The following is a 9,852-nucleotide window of genomic DNA, read 5'->3' as shown; positions in this document are numbered from 1 at the left end:
CCTCAAAGGATTGCAGATGATTTGTCAAACATGATTCCCTTTTTCTAAATGTAGGTAATCATGCTTATTTGATTGTACCTACACAGACCAATCAGCTGAACAGTTCCTTACACATCATATCACTTCTGTGATTTAATGTGTGTAGATCCACGGTGTTGTTACAGTGGGAACTGAGACAGCATCTGCAATGAATGGTGTTTTATTCAGGTTGGTCAATGACAAACTCCATTTTACCAGTCAATTTCCCAAGCTTCAGGAAAGTCATGTTGCTCCAGAAATATTTGGATTGACTGTGTGAGAAATCAATCAGAGAACCCACCCACTCTGCCCAATTTCTCTTCTTCCTCTTCCAGAGCTGCTTCATTTCTGAAAGGGACTGAAAACCAAGTGAGGAGATGGTGAGTGAAGGAGTAGCTTTTTTACAAATTGTATCCTGTAATATCCATACCAATCTTCAGGCAGTCTGACTATCCTGTGGACAATCAGGGGTAGAAATGTCCCTTATGCTGTGTGAGAAGGTCCAGCTGAGAGAGCTATTTACGCAGTGCTTTGTGCTGAACTGTTTGACTAGAGTTGTGTGTTGAATATTGAGTGTGATCATTGGGAGCATTTCCCTTCCGATTTCCAGGCTGAGTTTTGTTGATGGCTCATTCCTGAATATGAGAAGGTGAAGTATCATTACTGGGGAGGTGGAGAGTGTCTGAGGATTCCGACTGATTTCCTGTTGTTGAGTTGTGTGTGTGTGTTGGGAGCTGGTTATTATCCTTGCAGATTGAGAATAGTTAGTTCTCTCTGTGTCCTGGGATCTCAAAATTTTCCTGTCTTTACAAATTGCTCCAAGACGTCCTACTGTTCTTTCTCTGTAACCTGCTCAGAAAAAAAGCAAATCGTTTTTTTAAGTGGAGCCTTCATGTGATCACCAGATGGTCAAAGCACATAACATTCAGTGAAGCATCTTGAAGTGTGATTGCTGCTTTAATGCCAACAGCAAATGGGTCCAGCTCCTACTAATAGTAATGTGATAATATCTGTCTTTTATGCTGTTTACTAAGGGCATTAATGTTGGCCAAGACACCAGTATTAACATTCCTTCATTGTTTTTCAACAGAAAATTTGAGTATTGCTGAAGTCAGACACATTTTGTGTCATTATAAAGGAGTAGCAGTAGGTCATTACACCCTTTGAGCTTGCTTCACCATTCAATATGATTACGGCTAATCATACAACTCAGAACCCTGTTCATGCTTTCTCCCATACACTTTGATCCTTTGAGCCCCAAAAACTGTATTTAACTGCTTCCTGAAAATATTCAGTGTTTTTGCCTCAGTGCCCTTCCATGGCAGAGAATTCCACAGGCTCAGCACTCTCTGGGTGAAGAAATTTCTTCTCATCGCAATCCTAAATGGCCTCCCTAAATCCTTAGACAGTGGCCCCCAACTCTGGATGCCTTGGTCATCAGGAACATCCTTCTTGTATTTACCCTGTCTAGTCCTGTTAGCATTTTATAGGTTTTTAGGAGATTTCCCCTCATTCTTCTAAATTCCAGTGAATATAGTCCTAACCAATCCACTCTCTCTTCATATATCACCTTCGCTATCCCAGAAATCAGTCTGGTAAATCTTTTTACACTTCTTCCATAGCCAGAACATCCTTCTTCAAGTAAGGAGACAAAAACTGAAAACAGTATTTCAGACATGGTCTCACGAAGGCCCTGTTCATTTGCAGCAAGACATCTCAGTTCCTATACCTGAGTGTTCTCGTTATTGAGGCCAACATACCATTTGCCTCCTTCACCACCTGCTGCACTTGCCTGCTCACTTTAAGCAATTCATATACAAGGACGTCCAGTTGTCATGCTTCCTACTTTCTCAATCTATCACCATTCAGATAATAATCCACCTTCCTGTTTTTGCAACCAAAGTGGATAACCTCATCATATCCTTTGTCACTTTCTTCAACAAAAGTGTCACATTCACAATCCTCCAGTCCCTGGGTATTGATCCTGTATTCAGAGAGGCTTGGAAAATTTCTGTCAACGGCTCCACAATTTGGTCCCTTACTTGTCTCAGCAACCTGTCTGAGCCTTCTCTACCTGAAGTGCAACCAGCCTTTTTAGCACCTCTTCTTTATCTCTCACTTTACCGCTCAGTTGCTTAACACCCACATTTTCATAAGGGCCATTGTCATCGTTATCGAATTTGGTAAAGATGGAAGCGTTTAGTACCTCTGCAATACCCTTTGCTTCAATGAGAAGTTTACCCTGCTTGTTCATTATGGGGTCCTAATCTTTCACTATTAATATGTTTGAAGAACATTTGTTTCAGCTCAGCCTGCCATCTTTTCCTCATGCTTCCTCTTTGCCTTCCTTGTTCCAGACTTAGCCTCTCTCCTGCATTTGAGATACTCATCCTGATATCTGTTGCTATTATTCCAGTATGCATCATATGGCTCCTTTTTCATCCTTATTTTCTCATCAATATCCTTAGTCATCTAAACTTTGCATACCGTGTATTTATTTCTCATGAGTACGTGCTAGCTTGTACTATATTAATCTCTCGTTTGAAAGTCTCCCATTTTTCATCCACTGTTTTATGCACTAAAATGCTTTTCTAATGAACTATCTCCAGTTTAACTTTTAAACCTCTTAAATCTGCCCTTTTCCAGTCTGATTTTTATCCTTTTCCAACTTAAGATTATGTTGTGATCACTATTTTCCAAATGCTTCCCCAGTCTCAAATTCTCCACTTGGCCTTCCTCGTTTCCAAGGATGAGATCCAGCGCCCAGGACTAGAAATGTACTGTTCCAGAAACTTCTCTTGCACACATTGCATGTATTTCTCCCATCCGTGCCCCACACTCTATCTTTTTTCCAGTCTATCCCTGGGTAACTGAAATCACCAACTGTCACAACCCTACTTGACCTCTAGGTTTCCATAATCTGCTGACAAATGTGTCTTTTAGCTCCTTCCTGCTATTTAGAGGTCGATAATACAACAAGGTCACCGCTCCGTTCCTGTTTCTCACTTCCAACAATACAGAATCCAGTTTAGGAACTGCATTTTGTTCAAGGGCTATGAAACTATCTTTGATCAAGACTGCTACACCACCTCCCTTTTTACTCACTGTTTCTGCTAAAGATATTATAAACCGGGATAGAACATAGAACTGTACAGCACACAAATGAGCCCTTTGGTCCATGATGTTGTGCTGAACATGCCACCAAATTAAACTAATCCCTTCTACCTGGTCTTGGTCTATATCCCTCCATTCCTTGCATGTTTATGTGCTTATCTAGAAGTCCCTGAAACATCCCTATCGTATCTGCCTCCAACCACTCTCTGTGTAAAAAACTTGTGCCTCACATCTCCTTTGAACTTCCCCTTCTCACCTTAAATGCATGCCCCCTCGTATTAGACATTTCAACTCTGGAAAAAAGATTCTGACCGTCAACCCTATCTGTACATCTCATAATTTTATAGACTTCTATCAAGTCTCCCCTCAGCCTCTGCTGCTCCAGAGAAAACAACCCGAGTTTTTCTAGCCTCTCCTTATAGTTCATACCTTCTAATCTAGGCAGCATCGTGGTAAACCTCTTCTGCACCCTCCTCTCCAAAGCCTCCACATCCTTCCTGTAATGTGGCGACTAGAATTGAACACAATACTCTATGTGTGGCCTGACCAAAGACTTATAAAGCTGCAACAGGACATCCTGACTCTTGTCCTCAATTCCCTGACCAATAAAGGCAAGCATGCCAAATGCTTTCTTTACCACCCGATCTACTTGCGTGGCTACTTTCGGGGAGCAATGGATTAGAACCCCAAGATCCCTTCATCAATGCTGTTCAGAGTCCTGCTGTTAACTGTATAGTTTTCCTTGACATTTGATCTCCCAAAGTGCAGCACCTCACACTTACCCAGATTAAACTCCATCTGCCAATTCTCCGCCCATATCTGCAACTGATCTATATCTCCCTCTATCCTTTGACAACCTTCTACACTATCCACAACTCCATCGTTCTTTGTATCATCCGCAAACTTACTAACCCATCCATCTAAATTTTCATCCAAGTCATTTACATATATATCACAAACAGCAGAGGTCAGTACAGATGCCTGCAGAACCCCATAAGTCACAGATCTCCAGTCAGAAAAACACCCTTTTTACCACTACTTACTGCCTTCTATGAACAAGCCAACTCTGAATCCATGCAGTCATTTCACCGTGGATCCCATGCATCTTAATCTTCTGGACGAGCCAACCATGAGGGACGTTGTCGAAAGCCTTACTAAAATCCATGTCAACAACATCCACTGCTCTACCCTCATCGATCACCGTTGTCACCTCCTCAAAAAATCCAATCAAGTTAGTAAGACATGACCTGCCCTGCACAAAGCCATGCTGACTGTCCCTAATTAGACCATGCTTTTCCAAATGTTAAGTATTTAGTCCTATTTTACCTTGGGCCAATTTTTTGGCAATGCCACTATGTCATATTCCCCGAGAGCAATTTCTGCTTCCATTTCCCCAATTCTGTTCACTTTACTCCATGCATTTACATACATACAATTTTACCTTGCCCTTATCTCTTCCTTACCAATTGGAAGCCAACTATTTCTGTGTTCACTATCAAAACTCAAGTCTTCTCCCACTTCCTTTTTACCAATCACCATTTTTTCTCTTTTGCCCCCTCTGCTAATTCCAAAACTAGGCCCATGTGTCAATCCCAACCACAACACTATTTACTCTCTCAGCCAAGAGATTTGTTCCATGAAACACAACCACTCCCTTTCCCAGAGTTTATCCAGCCATTCTGTTCTGTCTCAGCCCCGTGCACCCGGGAAGTAATCGACCATACGGGATTCACAATCTAAGCTACAAACTAAACTGTATCCCTCAAACATTGAAGTAACCCACTACTGCTACCTTTTTAATCTGCCTGACAGCTTCCCTCTCTTTTTCCAGAGTAACCTCAGGCACTATTTCCATGTGGTTTTCCCTCGAGTCATTCACTCCTGACTCAGTCGTACTGCTCACTAAATAGGTGTTTAAAATTTCATACATGTTGGACTGTCCAAGGAGTCCTGGTTACCTAGACTTGCTGTCTCTTTTCCTTTTGGTAAATGGTCACCCACTCCTCCTGCCAACGCACTGTTCAATTGCAGCAAGACACCCCTGTTCCGGTACTTGAATGTTCTATCATCCTCTTTGTCTGCCTGACACACTGTGGAATGACCACCCTCCGGTATGACTGTTCCAGAAATCTCTCTCCTTCTTGTGTGCTGTGTTGTGGGGAGAGTCGCTGCCCCAATCAGCCACATGTTGTTCAAGGACTACTAACCTCTGGCACTTCATGCAGATGTGACTGTCCTGGATGTCTTGTGAATCCAAAACTCCCACATTTTACATGCCACACACATCACAAGCTTTCCCAGAGTCTCTGCCATCTTTACTAGTCTCAATGATGCACACTGCTGAGGCACTGCTGTTTCTGAGCCACAAACACATTTTCTAACAGCCATTTTTTTGTTCTTCAAGGAGAAGGGATGGAGGGAAGCACTACAGTAATGTAATGCTTGGGGCTTCATCTTTCTTTAACACTGGGTCCTCTGCACTTCCCTTCTCATTGTAGTGAGTGAACTGACTTCGCCCAGAATTTTCCTCACTTGTTTCTCACTTCCACCCTCTGTTGGTTGTGCCTTACACTTGCCTTTAAATGAAATGTCAGGGTCTAGGCTATCTCTTTGATATATTTTGAGGGGGTTTTTTGCTGGTCCATAACAATCTGCCAAAATACCTCCTGACTTCCTATATCAATCAGCTGTAAAATTTCACAGTGCATCTTTCCAAATCTGTACCTACATCCTCTTCCTCCCAGCGAAAATACATATGAAAGACAACTTGAACAACTATACAGCTTTAGTTCTGCAACCCAGTCTTTTATGTGAGACTTACCAAAAACATCCTGAAAGTCCAAGTAATAACAATCTACCAGCCCACCCTTCTAAACTCTATTAGCCACATCGTCAAGAAATTCCAGTAGATCTGTCAAACACTTTCTTTTTCATATAACCATGCTGACTCTGTCTTATTCTGTCGCTGTTTTCCAAGTGCTCTGCCAGTAAATCTTTTGTAATGGATTCAAGTGTTTTCCCATGAGCGATGTCGGGCTAACTGGTCTGTTGTACCCTGTTTTGTCTCTACTCCCTTTATTTTCAAATAGTGGGTTACATTTGCTACCCTCCAATCCACAGGAAATGTTCCAGAGTTTAAAACATCTCGAAAGATGACCGTTACTGCATCCACTATTTCTAGGGCCACTTCTGGGATGTGGATTATCAGGTCCTTGGGAATTTACAGTCTTTATTCCCATCAGTTTTGCCAGTACCATTTCCCTACTAATACTGACTTCCTTCAGATCCTTCATCTCATGAGAAACTGTATTCTCCAACATTTTTAGGACATTATTTGTGTTCTCCTTGGTGATGATGTAACCAAATTACGTATTTAATTGGTCTGCCAACTCTTTGTTCCTCATTATAACGTTCCCTGTTTCTGACTATAAGGGACTTACATTTGTCTTTACTAATTCTTTCTTTTCATATACCTATAGAAACTTTTACAATCAGTTTGTATGCTTCCTGCAAGCCTACTCACGTACTCTATTCTCCCGCTCTTAATCAATCCTTTTGTTCAATGCTGAAATCTAAACTGCTCCCAATCCTCAGATCTGCTGCTTCTTTGAGCTAATATTTTATGCCCCTTCCTTCACTATCCTTAATTTCCCAGGTTTGCATTGTCAAGTCACATTTCCCATTTTATGCCAAAGCTTATTGTCTTGCTATTGGGCGGCATGGTGGCTCAGTGGTGAGCAGTGCGACCTTACAGTGCCAGGGACCCAGGTTCAATTGTGGCCTTGTGAGACCGTCTGTGTGGAATTTGTATGTTCTCACTGTGCCGGGGCGCAGTGATGTGCCACAGGGACCAGTGCTGGGTTCCTATTCATAATTAAGGGTTCATATTAAGGGGAGGCAATGGCCTAATGGTATTATCGCTGGACTGTTAATCCAGAGACCCGGAAAACATTCTGGGGACAGTTCAAATCCCGCCATTGAACGTAAATTCAATAAAATATATCTGGAATTAAGAGTCTAATTGTAACCATGAATCCATTGTTGATTGTCAGGAAAAACCCACCTGGTTCACTAATGTCCTTTAGGGAAGGAAACTGCCATCTTTACCTGGTCTGGCCTACATGTGACTCCAGACCCAAGCAACATGGTTGACTCTGAACTGCCCTCTGGGCAATTAGGGATGGACATGTGTTAAGTTACAGCAGGATATAAATGGATTGGTTTGCAGATGACACAAAAAAACATGGAGGGACAGGCAGTGCTGAGGAAGCAGAAGGACTTGGCCATGCTAAGACAATGGGCAGAGAAGTGGTTGACAGTATACAGTATGGCAAAGTGTGAGGTTATCCATTTTGGTAAAAAGAAGCATAGATTATTTTCTAAACAAGGAAAGGCTATAGAAATCTGAAGTACAAAGGGACTTGGGAGGCCTAGGTGAGGATTCTCTTAAAGTTAACAAGAACTTTTAGTTGACAGTTCGGAAGGCATTCATTTCAAGTAGGCTAGAATACAGGAGCAGGCTCTATAAGGCTTTGGTCAGAACGCATTTGGATTATTGTGAGTAGTTTTGGGCCCTAAGGAAAGGTGTAGAGGGGATTTAAGGAAACTTTTTTGTACCCAGAGGATGGTGAGGCTGTGGAACTCACTGCCAGGAAGGGTAGTTGAGGCAGAAAACCTCAGTCTTTAAAGAGTACTTGGATGACCGCTTGAACTGTCATAACAGTCAAGTTATGGTTCTCGTGCTGGAAAATGTGACGAGTATATTTTTAGCTACACATACTTGATGGGCCAAAGGTCCTCTTCTGCACTGTGTGATTCTATGAACTCACTTATTCCATGTATCAATCTCATAAAACAACTCTGAACTGCCTCCAATACATTTACATTCTTCCTTAAATAAATGCACCAAAACTGCGCACAATACCTCAGATATAGTCTCCTCAGTCCCCTGTAAAACTGAGTCATACAATCTTTATTTTTGTGTTCAGTTCTTCTTGTTATAAAAGATAGAATTCTGTCAGCCCTGTTGATTAAATGCCATACTTGCTTGACAATGTTTTGTGACTAATGCACTGGAATGAAACTAAATCTCTCTGCACTTCAGAACTCTCCATTTAAGTAGTACTCTGCTTTTTTATTCTCCCTGGAAAAGTGAACAAATTCACATTTTCCCACGTAAACTCCATCAGTTAGATTTTTTTTGCCCATTCACTCAACCTACTTGTATCTGTCTGCAACCTTGCTACTTCTACCTCACAACATAGTTTCCTAGATATCTTTGTATCATCTGCGCATGATGCTGGGCAAATGTCGATGCCTTCCTTGAGTGGTACACTGGTGAACAGGTTAGCAATCTCAAATGAGCACGTGGACACTGCATTGCTATCGATGTCCTCGTCCTGTATTATCTTCCCAAAACTGAATGAATCATTTACTGCGTTATGTGAAAAACTTGCTCAAAGGTTAAGCCTAACTAGCCTAACGATTTGACCAGATCACATTGTGCAGAACCATATGTGGATAAGATAGGGCGTAAAGGGATGTCTCCGTTGTGTGACTTGGAAGGTTCATAAAGTAGGATTTGTCCTCACTGCATCCGCATCACATAAATCACCTGATAGCTCGTTGCTCTCACTGAAGACTTGACAAGTTTTTTAGCTAATGTCATAGTCATACAGCACAGAAATAGATCCTTTGGTCCAACTCGTCTGCACCGACCAGACATCCCATTCTGACCTAGTCCCATTTGCCAGTATTTGGCCCATATCTCTCTGAACCCTTCCTACTCAGAGACCCATCCAGATGCCTTTTAAATGTTGTTATTGTGCCCGCCTCCACTACCTCCTCTGCCAGCTTATTCCACACACTTACCACCCTCTGCATGAAAAAGTTAGCCCTTAGGTTCTTTTTAGGTCTTTCCCCTCTCACCTTAAATCTGTGCCCTCCAGTTTTGCACATGATCAAAGATTTGACTGAATATTGGCTGCTTTGATTGCAAAACATATTTCTCCACAGCATGGACGGAGGATGAACGGCAGTGAGGAATCTGATTGGGGTGAGGAGGAGGAGGAGATGTCAGAGCATAATTATTAGAACAGCAACTCAGGAAAGGAACCACCTCTGGGAGGGGTTGTGGATCCCTGGAGGTTGTCCTGTCATAACAGGCTGGTTTAACTTTGAGCAATTCATCCAAGAGTTGCCTCAAGTAAATTTTAAATGACATTCAAAACAACTTCAGTTTCTGAAATCTTCTATATAAGAACTAGGAGCAGGGGCAGGCAATTCAGTCCCTCAAATCTGCTTCGCTATTTAATATGATCATGGCTGAATTCATCTCAGCCTGAACTCCACTTTTCTGCCGCTCGCCATCGCCATTCAACCTGTTACCAATTAAAATCCTGTTGATCTCCTCCTTCAATTTACTCAATGTCCCAGTGTCCACCGTACTCTGGGTTAGCAAATTCCAGAGAGGAATTTGAGGAAAGTAATACTTCATCCATCACTGTTTTAAATCTTCCACTGTTACCCTAAAACTATAATCTTTTGTTCCAGATTGCCCCATAAAGGAACATCTGCTCTATATCTGCCTTGTTAACCCTATTTAGCATCTTTTATACCTCAATTTGATCCCCTCTCATTCTTCTAAACTCTGGTAAGTATAAGCCTAAAATGGTCAGTCTCTCCTTATAAAACAAGACTTTCATCTCTGGAATTAATCAA

The 9,852-nt window shown here is 41.9% G+C and overlaps 1 protein-coding gene across 1 annotated transcript in view; it reads left to right on the top strand.

The window, feature by feature from the left end:
- Positions 1-262: 262 nt before the first annotated feature.
- Positions 263-9,852, top strand: part of LOC109928794 (zinc finger protein 271-like) — a 28,423-nt gene continuing 18,833 nt past the window's right edge. The window contains exon 1 of the mRNA XM_020528722.2: positions 263-398. The gene's annotated coding sequence lies outside the window, so the exon portion shown is untranslated. The remainder of the gene's footprint in view (positions 399-9,852) is intronic.

The sequence above is a fragment of the Rhincodon typus genome, chromosome 35 (assembly GCF_021869965.1).
Source record: "Rhincodon typus isolate 14 chromosome 35, sRhiTyp1.1, whole genome shotgun sequence".
Taxonomy (NCBI): domain Eukaryota; kingdom Metazoa; phylum Chordata; class Chondrichthyes; order Orectolobiformes; family Rhincodontidae; genus Rhincodon; species Rhincodon typus.
This window is presented reverse-complemented; position numbering and strand designations above follow the sequence as displayed.